Here is an 18,962-nt window from a genome sequence, read left to right on the forward strand (position 1 = left end):
ATTTCAATTTACAATTAAACTGGATACAGATTTGAAGAAAATACGTGAAAGTAAAACATACTAAAATTTCATGAAAATCCAAGATCAGAAAGTTTTCAAACATGTATTCAAAACACGGCATGTGGTAACCTAAACAATTCCAACAACATAGTCTCTACTTTGAAATTTCACAAAAAACTCAATTTAAATTCAAATGGCACAAAACCAACTTTGAAGTAACCCTTAAGATATTAATTTTGATGTAACAAAATCCTAGAGTGAAATTGGTACAAAATCACATCGAAATAATCTAGAACTTTACAGAAACACACTTTGAAAGAGATATATGTCATTGAGGCAATCTAACCAATACTTGATTTACAACTAGTACTCAAAGAGACAATAAGAAGATGAGCTTCATATCTTCAAAGAATCATTTACTTGAGCTGATAGTGGCTAATTTGATCAATTGAATGACAAGTAATGTAACACCCCGACCCCAAATTTTACCCTTATTTAATTATTTAATTATTTAAGGGTATTTTAGTCATATTTTTAACCGGAGAGAGTTTGGGACCGCGACTTGTATTTTTGGATAGGTCGTACTGAGACGAGTTCATAGACACGTAGTGGGCTCGAATCGGAGTTGTAACGAGAGAGATATGGTCAAAAGAAGTCCAGTGGCACAATCGTAAATATTTTGAAATGAGATTTTTTTATAAAAATCAGATTTTCTCTCTCTCTCTCTCTCTCTCTCTCTCTCTCTCTCTCTCTCTCTCTCTCTCTCTCTCCCCTGCGTGCGCAGAACAGCCCCCCTGTTACTGTTCACAGCGGCGGTTTTTGGGCCGCCGCCGCCGCATCCGGCCACCACTCGGGGTGGCACCGGTCCCAAAAGAACCGTGCCATCCTCCTCTTTCCATCCCGACCGATCTCAGCCACTGGAACCACCTGTGCTCGCCGGAAAATGCAAAAATCCGACCGATTTTAACCCAAAATTCAAGGAGCTCGATCTCCCTCCTTCGGCCACCAAATCCGACGAGCAAGGTATGGTTTCTCACCTATTTTTCATGCTCTAGCTGCCTGTTGGGTAGGATTAGATCGATTCTTAGCGTAGACAACTCGATTTTTGAATTGAAAATCGGCCGAACTTCGGCCGCCGTGATCGGCCATTTCCGGTCACTTTTTGGGGTAGGTCCAAGAACAAAAGTGGCTCCAAATAGGGTGTTATACCTAGGGTAGGAGTTTGGAGCCGTGGTTTTGAGATATTCCGGCGAAGCATTATCGCTTTGGGCACCCACGAGTTGCCGGCGCGTGCGGCGGCCTGTGGGCACAGTAAAAAAGTAGCGATGTGTTCCGATGAGATCCTTAGGTTGTCACGAGTGCGTAGGATTTCGCGAATCTCAATTCGGACGTCGTTTGACTATCGAACGGATAATCGCATATTGCGCGTTATCCGGGTTCGATAGGTTGGGACCGTCGGATGGTCCCAAATTTAATATATGTTAATCTAGGTATTTATAGGATCCTGTAGGAATTCACGGATCGTGAATCGGAGCCCCGGATGTTCCGAATAATAATTTTGAGTTTATATTTTATATTAACCGTCAGATCGTGTGATCGTGAGCAATCCGACCGTCCGATCTGAACCAAACTCGCAAGACAAGTGTCCTGTACCTGGTAGAACCCATAGAGACTTTCGGATCGAAAATTGGAGGTCGCGGGTTTTGCAAGTCCGGTTGACCAGGGTTAGAGTAGTTTGACCCTTGGTTGACCGTGAGTCTTCCGGAGTAATCTCACCTTTTTAAAGGGGGATTATCGGGTGCTAGACCATTGTGGAGGATTACACAATATTAGAATTTATTTATATAATTATAATTATATATGGTTGTACAAGGGTACAACAGAATTTAGAATGTCAGTTTGGAGTGCTATACGCACTACTTTAGGTACCTCCCCGGATGTGGGATCCACTACAAGCACCACCAAGTGAAAGTTAGGTCCCGCGTGGCGTAGGTTATCCGGCGTTGGGACAGGCCCCATACGTGGCGTTGGTTGTACCGGCGTATGGGGAGCTATGTAATATGATGTTCAGGTCTCACGTGGCGTAGGTTATCCGGCGTTGAGACAGGCCCCATACGTGGCGTTGGTTGTACCGGCGTATGGGGAGATTATGTGGTATTATGTAGAGGTCGCACGTGACGTAGGTTATCCGGCGTGTCGACAGACCCCATACGTGGCGTTGGTTGTACCGGCGTATGGGGAGATTTGTGATATGAAATTGAGGTCCCGCGTGGCGTAGGTTATCCGGCTTTGGGACAGGCCCCATACGTGGCGTTGGTTGTACCGGCGTATGGGGAGATATTATGATAGTATGGCATGGTCGCACGTGGCGTAGGTTATCCGGCGTGTTGACAGGCCCCATAAGTGGCGTTGGTTGTACCGGCGTATGGGGAGAATATGTGAAATACAGAGAAATAAAATAAGGCATCGCCCAAGTGTAGAATTGGGTTTTTAGGGAAGAACTACGTGTGGCTTGATCCCTTAAGGAAGGTACGTAGGCAGCCTAAGGTTATTAGGTGCAGCCGCAGACTAAATATTAGTCATATTTGGTATTTGAATTGTTTGATAGTTGTTTGAGAATTATTGGAAGGCCAAAGGCCATTTATGAGAATTTGCATGAAATTATATTGTGCATGCTGCCAGTTATGGATATTAAATGCGTTTTTATGCAGGTTGAAATTTTGGGAAATGTCCAAATTATAGGGGAGACTCTGCCGAAATTTCGGCAGGAAGTCTCGGTTTTTAGTAAGTGGGCCTGACATCGGGGTGATGTCAGGAATTCCAAAGAGTTCGTCTCGGATTTTGAGAAAATTCGGGGCGGGTCCTTTCAAGTAACAAGCCATTTGAGAGAAAGTACACATCTATAACAAGAAAATCCAATATAATCAATGAATAAGTTTTGTTCATACCAATTTTCAGAGAGTTATAATGGTTGTGCTTTGCTGACCTTTGGATATGTTATAAAGAGGAGACTTAATCATGAAGAAATCATAGTGTTTTGAGTTTTCAAAATGAGTGTTTTGGACTGAAACTGAGGGAAGGAATAAGGGTCGAAGACTATCAACAAGTTCCACTCTAAACGTTCCCAAGGTGGCTATAGAAGTCCGATCAACCTATATTTTTGATATGTTATAATAGACAGAATTTCGAACAACTTTGATGAAGGAACCAAAGTCATTTGAGTACAGAAAATCATAGAAACATATTGAAACTAAGCATACTACTGCAAAACCAGAAAATGGTAAACATACTGTGATCGTACCAACTTTTCGAAGCTTGTGCTAGTCGGATAGAGCTGAAATTGGAGAATGTTATAGGAATCACATAAATGAACAACTTTTATGAAGGAAGTTTTCTCATTTGAACTTCCAAAATTTGAGTTCTCAGCTGCTCCAAGGAAGTGACGAATTTTGGATTTTTAGGAGGAACAAAAGAAGAATGAGGATGAAAATAAGGTGAATGAGGAAGAAAGTGATGATACAATGAATGAGGAGGATGAGAATAAATTCATGATTGAAGAATCTTAGGTTAGGTGGCTCACCAATTTAGACTATGTGACTCATCCTTTCATAATGGCAAATTTGAAAGCTTGAGGCAAGATGGGAAGAATGAGAGGAGGGTGGTTTGATGCCCTCCACGTTTCAGATAATTTTTTTTTTTTTGGGTGCCTACAATGGCATTTTGGTAATTTTTCACACATAGGAGTATTTTGGTAATTTTTGTCCAACTTGAAATTAAACGCAATTATTTTAATAATCTCAATCCAAAATCACTTGATAAAATATCCATAATCATTCTCCACCATAATATTATTTTTCATTGAAATATGAAAATCCACTTTGAATTTTTTTGGGGTATTACAACATATTATACAAAATTCAAATGGAGCATATTTGGAGAGAAAACCCAAAAATTAGCCACTTGTCATTTTCCAATTGGTTCTTAATTTGTTAGAATTTTATAAGAACCAATTAGAAAATAATAAGTTGCTAGTTTTGGGTTTTTCACTCCCAATAGGCTCTATAAGGGCTTTTATATATTATGTCATGCTAAAATGGATTTATTAGTGAAATCCTTAAAAAATATATAAATAAAAAATTCTGTAAACATTTCCAATTTGATATCATCGCCCTCTCTAAAAAAATTTCCATCTTTGGTGGTAAAAAGTTGTTATTTTTATTTTAAAACTATTGCCCGATTTACAATATGAGTTCTATTTGATAAATGCAAGAGACTATAAAATATGGTGTAAGCTGTTTAAGTTGTTATCATGTAATGTTTCCTCCCCAGCTTTCGGGTGAGAGTTTTATTATGCATGAATTCCTCTTTTGACCAAAAAAGAATTCGCAGACATGAGATCACAATATTGAATGGTGGCTTCATGAAATTCTCTTTCAAGATGGGATGGATAAGGTGGACAGAGCTCGAATTGCATCCTCTTTGGCCTTCACCTGCTGGAACATCTGGAATCCACCGTCGTGTATTCGATTTTTCAATGGTCGTGGAATCCACCGTCATCTTTTCCCTCATATACCACGACGCTAAATCACCGTCGTTGTTAAAATATACAACGTCATCAACAAATACAAAACGACGTCTTTGTACTGCAAAAAGATCTAAAAAAGCAGTCGAGGATGAGAATAGACGACCAACTCTCTAACAAAACCGTCGTTAAAAAGGAAAAATATGACACATATTAAGAGAACAAGGCCGCAAGATAGACATACAACGACGGAAATAAAAAAACGACGCCGTTAAATATCATTTTCACGACAATAAAAAATTTGACGTCTTTAAATACATTAGAAGACGACGTTATTGATACCTACTACGTCGCATATATAAAAACAGCCGTCGTAAAATTAATTTTCCACTTCGATTTTTCGATAAAAGATGACGTAGAAATAGTTGTCAGTGTCATTATTTACGACGTATGTATTTATTGAGTAGACGTTGAAAAACGAAACAACGTCGGTTACAAATATATGAGAGTTGTATTACAAAATTTATACGTCATATTTTCAGAAACAAACAACGACGATAAATATTAGACGTTGTTAAATAAAACAACGTCGGAAAACAATAAAAACAGACGTGTTTAGTCTGCTAAAGTTCTAGAAAATAGTCGAGGATGAGAATAGACGACCAACTCAAACAAATCACCGTCGTTAAAAAGGAAAAATATGACACATGTTAAAAGAAAAAGGCCGCAAGATATACATACAACGACGACAACTAAAATTTTACGCCGTTAAATATAATTTACACGACAAGAAAAAATATGACGTCTTTAAATACATGAGAAGACGACGTTATTGAAATATACTACGTCTCTTATTTACAAACAACCGTCGTGAAATAAATTTTTCACTTCGATTTTTCTAAAAAAGATGACGTGGAAATAGTTGTCAGTGTCATTATTTACGACGTATGTATTTATACAGTTGACGTTGAAATGCGAAACAACGTCGGTGGCATTTATATAGTCGACGTTGTATTTATATCTATCATCATTACTCACGACGCACTTAATAATATAGACGACGTTGAACTTCTAAACAACGTCGGTTCCAAATAAATGAGAGCCGTATTACAGAACATATAGACGGCGTTGATTATGATGAGAGCCGTATTACAAATAACGTCGTTTAATTGTTATTAGACGGCGGTTATAATGAATTTCCGTCGGAATTCATTTCGTTCCTCTTCGTTTATAAAAGAACTTGCGACGTGGAAAATGTATGATGACGTCGTATTTTTTAACGTTCAGATTATATATCTCGTTTTTTAGACGTCGGTATTATGGGATTGGAGTCGTGTTATTTTGAATTACATGGCGGTTCTTAATCCTTCCCCGACGTGATATCCTGATTAATTGCTTCACAATTGCGTCGTGGTTCTTCATTGTTACGTTGCTTTAAGACGTCGGTAAATATGCTGAATAACTGGTTCACAATAACGTCGTGTTTTATTTGAACGTAGAAAGTGAAGAAATCACATTACAATATATTACAAAATTAATGTCATACACTGCCAATTACATAAGCATCATTCAATCCATATATCTTCACACCCATCTCGAATATTTTGACCGCCTAACTCACCCACCAGTTCATCAAATGTGTCAACATTTGGCATCCCTCTAGTAAATGGCTCACACTCAATTATCACATCACCTAAGACTTCATCACCAATAACATCATTATATTCTCTATTAGGCATTGATAACACTACCGACCAACCACGATGCATCGGGTCGTCAACAAAAAATATTTGTTTGACTTGAGAAGCCAAAACAAATTGGTCATTCCTATGTCCAATTTTACTCAAATCTACAAGGGTAAATCCAAGTTCGTCGACTACAAGACCAGAACTATCTATCCAATCACACCTAAAGACTGGGATTGTAAACTTTTGGTAGTCAAGGTCCCAAATTTCTTGAATGACACCATAGAAACCCATATTTGAGAGAATTGGGTTTTTATCCTTGGCACTAGCAACTTGCATGGTATGTGCAAGTAAATAAACTCCACTATTTTGAGTTGTCCGCACATTATCTTGTGCCTTGATATTGAATTTAATACCTTTAATAAGATAGCTCCTATATAATGGCACTAACATGTTTGGACCAGCTGCTAGCCACCTTAAATTTTCTGATACGCCATGATTGTCTTCCTCAAGTTCACTTTGGACCTGCAAATTAATCATATCTTAATTCAATCTAACATATAAATAAGAAGAAAATTAAAAGAGAAATATGTTATTCAACAATATATACCTTGAAGCGTAGCCATTGAATGAAAGTGCTATTGTGCTTATCCTGCAGCCACTTTGTTCTCTTTCTAAATTTTGGATAAGCAGTCTTGATGTGAATCATATGTTGCCTACATGACACGAAAAATTCAAGCATTACGGTCCTAAATATAGAAGATAAACATAAGAAATAATTTAAAATGGAAACTTAAAGAATAAAGCTCATACGTACTCGATATAAGGTAGGACTTCCTCCGTATTCTCCAAGACATATAGATGTGCTTGATTCAACAGGTCCTGATCAACTACGCTCACTGTGCAACTTGATAATGGCTTTGAAAGTCCCATCTTTTGGCTTGAAGGCACTCCAACTGTACTAACATCAGATAAATGCTGAGTACAACACTCTACCGCTTCTTCAGCTATATACCGCTCAGCAATGCAACCTTCGGGACGAGTACGATTCTGAACATACCCCTTCAGCACTTTCATATATCTTTCAAACGGATACATCCACCTAAAATATACTGGCCCACATAGACGAACTTCTCTGACAAGATGTACTACTAGATGAACCATGATATCAAAGAATGAAGGGGGAAAGTACTTCTCAAGCAAACACAGAGTAACTACTACATCTTCTTCCAACTTATCTAGCTTGGAAACATCAACAGTCTTTGCACATATAGCATTGAAGAAGAAGCACAAACGAGTTATTGCATACCTTGCAGGCTTCTCCAAAACAGAACGAATTGCCACAGGGAGCAATTGTTGCATTAAGGTATGACAATCATGTGATTTAAGGCCAAGAAGTCTTGAATCTTGTAAAGATACAAGATTTTTAATATTTGAAGAATAACCTTCAGGGACCTTCATACCATAGAAAGAATTGCAAACCTCTCTCTTCTCTGCTCTTGACAAATTCCAAGGCCCATGAGGCAAACGAGTACGTCTTTCTCCATACTCGGGTTGCAAATCAGTTTTGACCCCCATGTTCAATAAATCTAATCGAGCAGCAATCCCATCTTTATTTTTTCCAGGGATCTCCAGCAATGTACCAATGATACTATCGCAAACATTCTTCTCAATGTGCATAACATATAGGGCATGCCTCACAGGAAGGTATTTCCAATACTCGAGATCAAAGAATATTGATTTCTTCTTCCAACAAACTCTGTCACCATTTTCAACCATATGCAGCACTTCTTCTCCGGTTAATGGCTCGGGAGGTATGCCATATTCAGGTTTCCCATTAAAAGCTGCACGTTGCCTCCTATATGGATGATTGATTGGTAACCATTTTCTATGCCCAATGTAACAAATTTTGTGGCCATTTTTCAACCTGTGACTAGGTGTATCATCGCCGCATATTGGACAAGCTTTATATCCTTTAACAACACAACCAGATAAGTTTCCATAGGCGGGGAAATCATTAATTGTCCACATTAATGCAGCTCTGAGTGTAAAGTATTCTCCATTATGTGCATCATACACTCCTCTAATCCCAACCCACAAGGATTTTAAATCATCAATCAAAGGCTCCAAGTAGACGTCTATATCATTTCCGGGTTGTTTAGGACCGGAAATCAATAAGGTTAACATCATGAACTTTCGTTTCATGCACAGCCATGGAGGGAGATTATATGTAACTAAGATAACCGGCCAACAACTATATCTGCTACTTAGAGAACTGTGGGGATTGAATCCATCAGATGAAAGAGCCAATCTCAAGTTTCTCGGCTCATTACCAAACTCAGGCCATTTATCATCAAGAAGTTTCCAAGACGGGGAATCCGCCGGATGAGACATCTGACCGTCAATTGATTTTCTAGCAGCATGCCACCAAGTCAAACTCTTAGCTGTCTCATGTGATTGAAACATCCTTTTAAACCTTGGAATTGGGGGAAAATACCACACCACCTTCGCTGGCACACCCTCTTTCAAGATTGAATCTTTGCCTTCCTTCCACCTTGAGATACCACAAGTAGGACAATTAGTTGAATCCTCATACTCCTTCCTATACAAGATGCAATCATTGGGGCATGCGTGCATTTTCTCATAACTCAGCCCCAATGCACACAAAGTCTTTTTAGCCTCATACATGGAGGTTGGTATTGTATTTCCTTCTGGAAGCAAATCGCCTTGAAGTATCAATAATTCTGTAAAACAGACATCACTCATCCCATGTTTTGCCTTCAAATTATACAACTTCACTAATGCCGATAACTTCGTGTACTTTCTACAACCAGGGTACACTGGTTGATCTCCATCCCCAATCACATTGGCAAACTCATACGGATCCGAACCAAAATCACCAAAATCATTATCATCCATATCAATTTCTTCAGACACAAAACTGTACCTACTATGGCCATCATCTTCTTCAACATTTCTACTAGCATTAGTAGTTGCTTCCCAAGGTTCTCCGTGAAATGTCCAATTCTTATAGCTTTGGTCAATTCCATTAAAGTATAAGTGATCCCTTATAATTCCAACCCCAAACAACTTCAAATTAACACATTTAACACATGGACAACGGATATGTGTTGTAGTTAGAAGATTTTCTACAGCAAAGTTCAAAAATGCTTCCACCCCAAATTCATATGCCTTCGATCTTCTATCCGAGTGCATCCATGACTTATCCATCTCCGACACTATAACCTGTTATCTATAATAAAGTGAAAATACAGGCAATGACCATCACTATAGCAGATTATACAATGATCTAATCGCAAGTAATACACAACAGAGACGACGGGTTTTAAACAAAAATAGACGTATTTGGCATATATAGACGACGGATTTTCAACAGACGTCGTCTATTATAAGTAATACAAACGACGGTTTATGAAAAAACCGTCGTGTATAAGTAATACAACGACGGTAGTTTAAAAAAACCGTCGTGTAATCGTCGTCGTATGCCTTAAAATTCGTCGTGTCTCAGTTTATTTTCAAGAACACAAAACCCATTAAGAACACAACATATATATGAAACCAAGCAAGAAACCAACATATACATGAAACCAAGCATGAAAACAATAAATCCATTCCCAATTCAACATAACATAGGGTGATTAAAAGATACGACAAAATTAAATCCATTCCCAATTCAACATAACAGATAATGTAATCCATGAACCCATTAAACAGAAAATCCATGAACCCATACCTATAAGCACATTATTAACAGATCGCAAAGCATACACATAAAACCCTTGAACAAAACAACCTAATATCATTCAATGAATTTACAAGGGGAAGATAGGGTTTGTACTTACAGGTTGGACGAGCTCACAGATTCGACGGAGCCTGGAGAGTGCAACTTTTAATTAGAGCAGAAGTGAGAGAGCGAAATGTTATGTCGCGCGAAATCTGAAAATTTTAGGTTTCAGGGTTCGAAGTATAAGAATAAGAGCCAAATCTAAAAAAATTTAGGTCGCGCGAAAATTTTTAGAGTTCGCGCGTTTTAAAACGTCGAAAGAAAAACCAAGGCGAAAGTTCTACACGTACCGACGTAAATTTAATATTCCACGACGGAAAGTTCATTTTTCGGATTAAGAACGTAAGGCCGTTCATTTTGAAGCTTCATTTTTCGGATTAATTTTAAATTTATTTTGAATTTTTTATATAACGACGACTGAAAAACCACGAAGGTGTTAAGAAATTAAAGACGTTGTAAATTATATAAACCGACTTACATATTAAAATGACGTCGTTTAAAGCGTAAACCATGTCGTATGTTTTTCTGTACGACGTAAAATATGTATTCCACGACGCAACCACCGTCGTTAAAAATTAATACCCTAAACCCATAAAACTAAATTATACAATTTAAAAAATTAAGTTTATAAAAGGTTTTATGGTTTTAAAGCCTAACATATACCCTAGACTACCCAAAAATTATACTTTAAAAATAAACCCCAATAAATAACAACCCTAATCTCTAAACCCTAGACTCTAAACCCTAAACCATAAAACTAGAAGTGATTTTATGACTCATCAAAATAATTTTGTTTTGGATGGTCATTTTAAATTTTTGTTATTCAAAATGAATTTTTTCAAGGTTTATGTGGAAGAAAATATATCAATGACTTCATAGGAGTTGACTTTTCAATTTTCTGATTTATTTTAAATTTATTTTGAATATTTTGATATAAAAATAATAAAATATTCTTACCACAACAACAAACCACGTCGGTGTTAATAAATTGTAGACGTTGTAAATTGTAATAGACTACTAAGTCGTTAAAATGACGTCGTTAAAATGAGAAACCATGGCGGCTATTTAACTATACGACGTAAAATATATATATCAACGACTTAACCGCTGTCGTTACATAAACGTCGTCGATGATACCCTGAACCCTTAAGAAATTGAAGATGTTGTAAACCATAAACGACTCAATTGTTCAAAGAACGTCGTCTAACTATATTTTTACGTCGTATTTGTTTAAAACACGAAACAACAAAATACGACGGTTTGTGACTTTATTAGGTCGTTGGAAAAGTATTACACGTCGGTTAAGCAATTTGTATGTTTGTTTTTTTTTTAATTTAAGAAAACCTCAACAAATTTTTACATTACATATTATAGAGAAAATTTGTACATTATACATAAATATCAAGTGTTCAATAATTGCCCTGTTTAATAATTTGGAAAACAAACTCTGCCCATTCATTCCGGACTTCATCAATGGCTTCTTGGGGGTATGAAGCTTCCTGGTTTCCCTTGGCATACTGCATAAACAATGACTATTAGGGTTTATAAATAAAAAGAAATTCAATCACAGACGACGATATTTTTCATAACCGACGTAGTATATCCATTCAACGACGTTAATTTTACATGACCGTCGTTGATAATACAAAAAACGACGTGAAATGTATGAAGGTAATTTCTTCTTACCTTATTCTCAAACCCCAAGGAAGGATCCATGATGATGTCCCTCATGAAGCGCATCACATAATACCCGCATTCGACATTGCTGGGTTGCTTTGGTGTGCCTGAGAGAGTTTTCCAAATTACATTTTTACGTCCTGCTCGGCCTATGTGGGTATTATATATTTTTAAAGCACTGTTCACGATGTTTTTCGCCTCTTCGTCGACCACACGATGACCTGGCAGAGGATCCAGAAAATAGACGGTCTCCTTCTTTGCTCTTACAATCAGCAAGATCCAATGACGGCTGCACAAAATTAATATAAAAACGACGGTTATTTACAAAAACGACGTATTATAGTATTTCACACGACGAAATAAAGTAGATAACGACGACATTATATATTTATCACGACGACAAATAAATACCGACGTGGTTAGTAGTTTCAAACGACTAAATAAAATAAAACACCGACGTGGTTAGTTTATAAGCTGTCATTTATTGAAAATCATAAAAACAAAATCCTAAGGAGACTAACCCTGGATTGTAAGGCATCATGAAAAGCTGTTCACCGTCTGTCTTCTGAAGTCGAGCTGCTACCAATCGTGATCTTTCAGTTATTGTGCCAGAGTTGGCACTAATGTAGCAGGGTCAATAAAGCCAACCATGCTGCACATATTGGCTTGTTTCAAAACATCGTGTAAGTACCTAAATACATAAAATAATATAAACAAGTCAGCAAAAACAAACACGACGGTTATGTATAAAAAAACGACGTATTATAATATTTCACACGACGTACTGAAATAGATAAGGACGTTATAATATATTTATCACGACGGTAGTTAGTTAAGACGATGCAATATATAAACCAACGAGTTATTATCTTAGAAGTACAAACCTCATATATACAGCCAATACAGTAGCTCCAATTTCTTCCATGCCTGCAAATTGTGCAATATCTTCAGGCAGGAGGAAGGTATCGCGCTCACCACCAAACACCTCCTTATCAATTGTAAATTGGAGTGTCTTATCCTCAGGCAGGAGTGTCGTTTCCACAAAACGACAAAGGGTTTTTAAAGAAGATGGCGCCTCCATATTTGAATAAGCACCAACTTCAATAACCTATTTAAAGAAATAAAAAAAATGACGTGGTAATTCAATAAAGACGACGGTTTAAGGAATAAAACGTCGTCTTAAAAATATTTAAACGACGGTAAAAAAACTGTCGTGGTAATTCAATAAAGACGACGGTTTTATGAATAAAGCGTCGTCTGAAACCATTTAAACGACGGTGCAAAAACCGTCGTTTAAATATTTTATTACGTCTTAAAAAAAGTCCGCCGTCTAAGTTTTAAACAAACGACGGATTAAATAAAAATATCGACGTCTGAAATTTTGAAAAACAAATAAAAAAGGCAAAGTTATGTGAACATACCTTGTCGTCATGCTTTTCTTCATCTTCTTTCTCCTTTTCTTCTTCCTTCTCTTCATCTCTTTTTTCTTCTTCCTTCTCTTCATCTGGCTGATGTTTCCCCATTTTGGCAGTATCATCCTCCAAATGTATGGATCTCACATCACCTCCAGAGCAGCTAGCTTTGTCAGACATTGGATTTTTGGGGCTTTGGCTAATTCTTGGTTTAAGCATGCTTGGATCAAAATTGGGAATTAATTGGGAAAGCTGACTCAGGAAATGCTCCCTCTCAGCCTCTACCAATTGTTTTGTCCTAGCCTCCATCCTTAAGGCCTCTTCCCTTGCCTTAGCCTCCATCTTTTTAGTCTCTTCTTGAAGGAGAACTCTTAAACTGTCCTTCAAACGGTCGTCAAAGCTCACCCTCTGTGGTTTGGGCAAATTGAAATATTGCCTTGGGGAAACACCAGCACCAACTCCCCTCAGTCTGCCTGGATGCTCGGGGCCCAAAGCCATGGTCAGCACATCATTGCTGCCATCTACTCTGACTTTGCCTTCCGAGACTTGTTTCTGCAATTCATCCTAAAAAAAAGATAAACAAAAAAACACACGACGGTTATTTATGTACAAACGACGTATTATATAATTTCACACGACGCAATAACGTATAAACCGACGTTATTATAACTTATCACGACGGTAGTTATACCGACGTGGTTATTTATTTAAAACGAAGAAATGAATAAACAACCGACGTCTTATGTTATAATTAAAGATAACAGAGTAGTGATTCCTATTTAGACCGTTAACGACGTTTTTAAAAAAGTTTCGACGTGGTAATATCATTCACACGACGCGAAAATGAACCACCGACGTCTTATGCTATAATTACAGAAAACATAGTAGTGATTCCTATTTAGACCTTTAACGACGTTTTTAAAAACTTTTCGACGTGGTAATATCATTCACACGACGAAAAATATAACATACGACGTAATAAGAATAATTCACAGTTTAATAAAAATTTAAAACAGAGTGATAGTAGGCTTACAATTAATTTTGCTTTCTCTGCCACCTTTGGATCAGGGATGTTACCATGTTTGTCCTGTCTAGCTCTCTTCCATAAGGTAGATCGATCAATTTCTACCCCAGGCATGGTTTCCTCCAATTGATCCTCCAATCCAGCATATCCTTTTCGAGACAATCGATGATTGTACTCGAGTTTCTCCCTAATCTGTGCATGTTGAGAATGCACAGACTCAAAATCTTTGGATAGCCTTGAAGCTACAAAGGCATCCCATTGTGCTTTCTCTATGAATTTATATGTTTCAGGGGGTTGGCTTAATTTCTCCCTGTCATTGGTGTATGGAAGGATATAATGCCTCGTTAGTGTAGACTTGAAATCCTTCCATTTCTTGGAAGCAGAAGCTAAAACAGAGGTCTTGCCCCCTTGGCCTACGACAAAAGCCATGTCAACTGCTTCCCAAATCTGCTCCTTTATATCCTTGGGGATTTGGGACCATTTCTTGTCCACAAGTGGGATCCTGGAGCGTGCCAACACACCAATATACGACTGCATCTCAATATGTGCTTGGCCAACACCTTTCCCCCTTTTATTGTACTCAACAATTGGCCTCAGTTTCTGAAGCTTTCTCTTCACAACACGAGGCATTGTGCTCATACCTCGACCAGTCTTTGAATCATCTGAGATTGTTGTCTGGCTGGTTTGTTCTGTCTCAGCAGATGATGAAGCAAACTTCATCTTCTTCGAAGACTTCATCTCCTTCGAAGACTTGTCTTGAGGAGCTACCATTCCAAGCTTCTTGGAGCCAGAATCCTTAGTTTGTTGTTGAGAAACCATTTTAACAGACAAAACTGCAAGTGAAAATATTTCAGGAAAACATTAAGAACACAAACGACGGTATTAAAAAAATACGACGTATGATATGATTTTAGACGACGCAATGAAATAATCTCAGACGTAATAAATGTTTAAAACCATTATTTATATAACGTCGTGGTATATATGTTCACACGACGTCAATAGTAATACACCGTCGTGGTAAACTATTATTTATATAACGTCGTGGTATTTATGTTCATACGACGTCAATAGTAATACACCGTCGTGGTATTAACATTCACACGACGTAAAACAATAAGATATTTTGTCGTCTATATTAGATACCAACCCTAGTTTCTTTTTCTTTATATTTTATCAAATAAGGGAAAAACAAAAACCATTGTTCAGCGAAATCAAACCTGCAATTAAACAAGCGTATAAAAAAATACTATTATTTTAAAAACAACTTTGTCAATTTTCAGACGACGCTAGAACAACTGACGAACCGTCGTGGTCTACCGTCGTCTTATTTAGTTGATGTAGTTGTCTTCAAAGTTGGAAACTTTCTCTCTTTGTCTGTATATTTTATCAAACTTGGAAAGAAGTAAAATGATTTTGGCCAGAAAAAAGGTAAAAAGATTTTTCAAACAAAAAACGTATGAGCATGCAAAACAGTAACCAAAATAGTGAAAATGAAAGCTTACCTTTTGCGTGCAATGAAAGCAAGAGGAAGATGATCGATGTTTAAGTTCAGAGACGACGAAGAAGACGAGAGGAAGACGATGAGAAACTCTGACAATGCTCTGACAAGGAAAAAAGACGAAAAGGTTTCTCTGGGAGATTGAAATTTTTAATCGGGTTTGGAAACAGTGCATGTGTAAGTCGAAAAGTTGCTTACATATAAAACCATTTCAAAAAAATAATACGGCGGTTACATTTAACTACGTCGTTTTTAACTAACACGACGCAATATTTTTCGTTCGACGTGGAATCATTTCATTTAACGTCGTTAGGTTTAATATAACCGACGTGGATTTTAATTTTTAAATTATGAATAGAATTTTTTTTCCCGTGACCTTTCAGTTTATTTTTCAATTACAGTGCGTTATAAATAGAGTTTTCTTTCCGGAGGAAATTTAAAACGAAGGAAATTAATATTCTGCAATATGTAAAGTTTCTTTTTTGGATGACAGATTTAAATAAAATAAGAATATAAAAACAACAAATGTGTAAGTCAAGTAGACGAAAAGTTGCTTACATATAAAACCATTTCAAAAAAATAATACGGCGGTTACATATAACTACGACGTATAAATTACAAAATACGACGGTACATTTAACTTCGGACGTGGTAAATAAATACGACAGTAGTTTGTAGGTACCGTCGTAGTAAACTCAAAAATTAAAGTACATAAGTAATAACTCGCGTCATGGTATATTATTTAACACGTCGTTTTTATTAATTTACCGACGTGGATTTCTGTAATATACGTCGATCATACCGACATTGATTTTACAATTTAAACGGCGGTTTTTTTGTAAGGACCGCCGGTGGTTTTAAAAATTTATTCTATAAATTTGTCGCTTTCATTCATTTTCGGTTTACATTTAAGGTTCCAAGTTCTTCCTCTCTCAGTCTCTCATGTCTCAAAGACAATAATTTGGATGTTTTCTCAAAGAGAAATTGAGCTTACTCGCATCAAATATATGTCCACAAGAAGAAGCTTGTCAACTAGCCTTCTCACTTCCTTGATCAAGCCTGATAGGACACTTAGTGCTTCTGAATACTCCTTGCTTTCCATCAAAAGAGATGCAAGCCTGGCCTCCACTCGCTGTCGAAGGAAATTTCGCTTCTCAGGGAAATCTGAAGATCAGATGTGCCTGATCCTCTGCTTGATTTTCTTGCCTAAGAAGATCCGTCGGATTTATTGTGATAGCCTCTTCCTTTATCCGTAGAGCTTCAGAAGAAGAAGATGGGTTTCAAGAATGCGATAAAGAATAGAAATGGCTTCAGATGGCCTCTAAAGCATGAGCAATTGAATCAGTAGTTTCTGGGAGATATGATGAAGACATTGTCAATGCTTTGAACTACACAAGTCCTGCAGAAAGATATATTAAAGAAACTGAAACAACGGCGGTTTTCTGTTCTACCGTCGTCTTTTCTCGTCGTCTATATTAAGTTAAGATGGCGGTAGATTTATAATTACCGACGTAGATTATTTTGTTAAACGTCGTTAAGTGTACTACAACCGACGTGGATTTTAATTTTAAATTATAAATAGAGTTTTTTTTCCCGTATTCTTTCAGTTTTAGTTTTCAATTCCAAAGCGTGATAAATAGATTTTTCTTTCCCGAGGAAATTTAAAATGAGGGAAATTAATGTTCTAGAATTTGTAAACTAACACGACGCAATATTTGCAAATATGTGTCATCTGTTAAGATTATGATGTGGAACAGAGTTCCATCTGGTAAGATTTCGTAACCCTTGGGATCTCAGACAAAACTGATTATGTCGGCGGTGTTCTATATAAACCGTCGTGGTTATTTCAATTCTTGTCATTAAGTAGATCTACCGACGTAGGATAAGAAAATCAAAGAAAAAAATTGTTAACAAAAATTCTTATTAAGACGACCGTTAAAATTAAAGGTACGACGTATAAAATGAATAAATACGACGATAAATTTTATTGTACGATTTAAAGATAACGTCGTAGAACTATACGAGAATGACGTCGATATATTTATATTTTCCGTCGTTGTAAATTAATTTAATACGGCGATATTTTGTATTTTAAAGCCGTGGATTTGTTTGTAATTATACGGCGTCTTATACGAAAACCTCGTCGTGTTATTTTATGAGTAAAAACGGCAGTTTTTATTGAAATCGTCGTCTTTACTTTCTACGTCGGTCGATTCATAACTTCTGCCGTTCTTTGTTGGCATTGATTTTACACTGCGGAAATCTGTTTCAAATAGACGTCGGTTGTTTAATTATGTACGTCGTTGTTTTTGAACAGCCATTTGAAACTCCATTTTTAGTTGTCTAAGGTTGTATTACACGACGGTGTTTTTAGAACCGTCGTCTTTTTATAAACCACGACGGTTTTCACTTAGACCGTCGTTGTTTTCTGGTCGTCTTTTTCACTTTTTGTAGTAGTGATCATTTCATGTACACCGTTGTACGAACTTGCACCTCGCACAACATGTCTTTTTTTCGGTTGAAATTGGCTGCGGAGATAACAAGGGGAGATGCTTACTTCCTAAGAATTGGTACTTGGTGCCCCCCCTTCTGCCAGAAAATAAAAATAAATATTGATGTAGCCTCGTATGCTGAATCACAACGAGGTGGCATTGGATTAATTGCTAGAGATAATCTCGGATCTTTTATTGCAGCCAAGGCGTGTCCATGTAAGGCAAATTCAGCGTTGGAATTGGAAGCTATGGGTGTTGTAGAAACGTGTTCCTTTGCTATTGAGCATCAATTCTACCAGGTTCAGTTTGTGATGGATTGTAGAGAGGTTATTCGTAGAGGACAAGGACATATTTCGAGAGGTCGGTAGGAGTTATATTCTTTCCTCCGCAAGATTAAGGAGCAACGCTGGGCTTAGTATTCAAGAGCAGCTAATGTGGTAGTAGATCACAGTGCGACTCTGGCAAGTGTGAGGATGAGCGTTGTGACCTGGGTCATCAAATCGAGACGGGATCTCTCTGTCCCCAATTTCCATGTCCCTTTGGAGCATTTTCACTCTTTTTTTTTTTAAAATGTAAAAAAGGCAAGATGAGGCAATAGTTGGTACTATTCACATGAATAGTGTCTACCATAGCAATTTTTTTTGTTGGTTTTCCACCCATTGTCATGGCAACTCAAAGGCAACTACTATTCACATGAGGTATGAAGAGGAAGAATTTGTATATAGTTTTGGTATGGGAAGTGAGAAATATGGCAAGGTATTTAAAAAAAAATTCGGAAAATTTTGGTATTTTGTCAAATTTTTTTGAATTGCCGACATCATGACGTCAGACATTGTCACAGCCC

Source organism: Prunus persica, chromosome G1 (genome assembly GCF_000346465.2).
Source record: "Prunus persica cultivar Lovell chromosome G1, Prunus_persica_NCBIv2, whole genome shotgun sequence".
NCBI lineage: Eukaryota > Viridiplantae > Streptophyta > Magnoliopsida > Rosales > Rosaceae > Prunus > Prunus persica.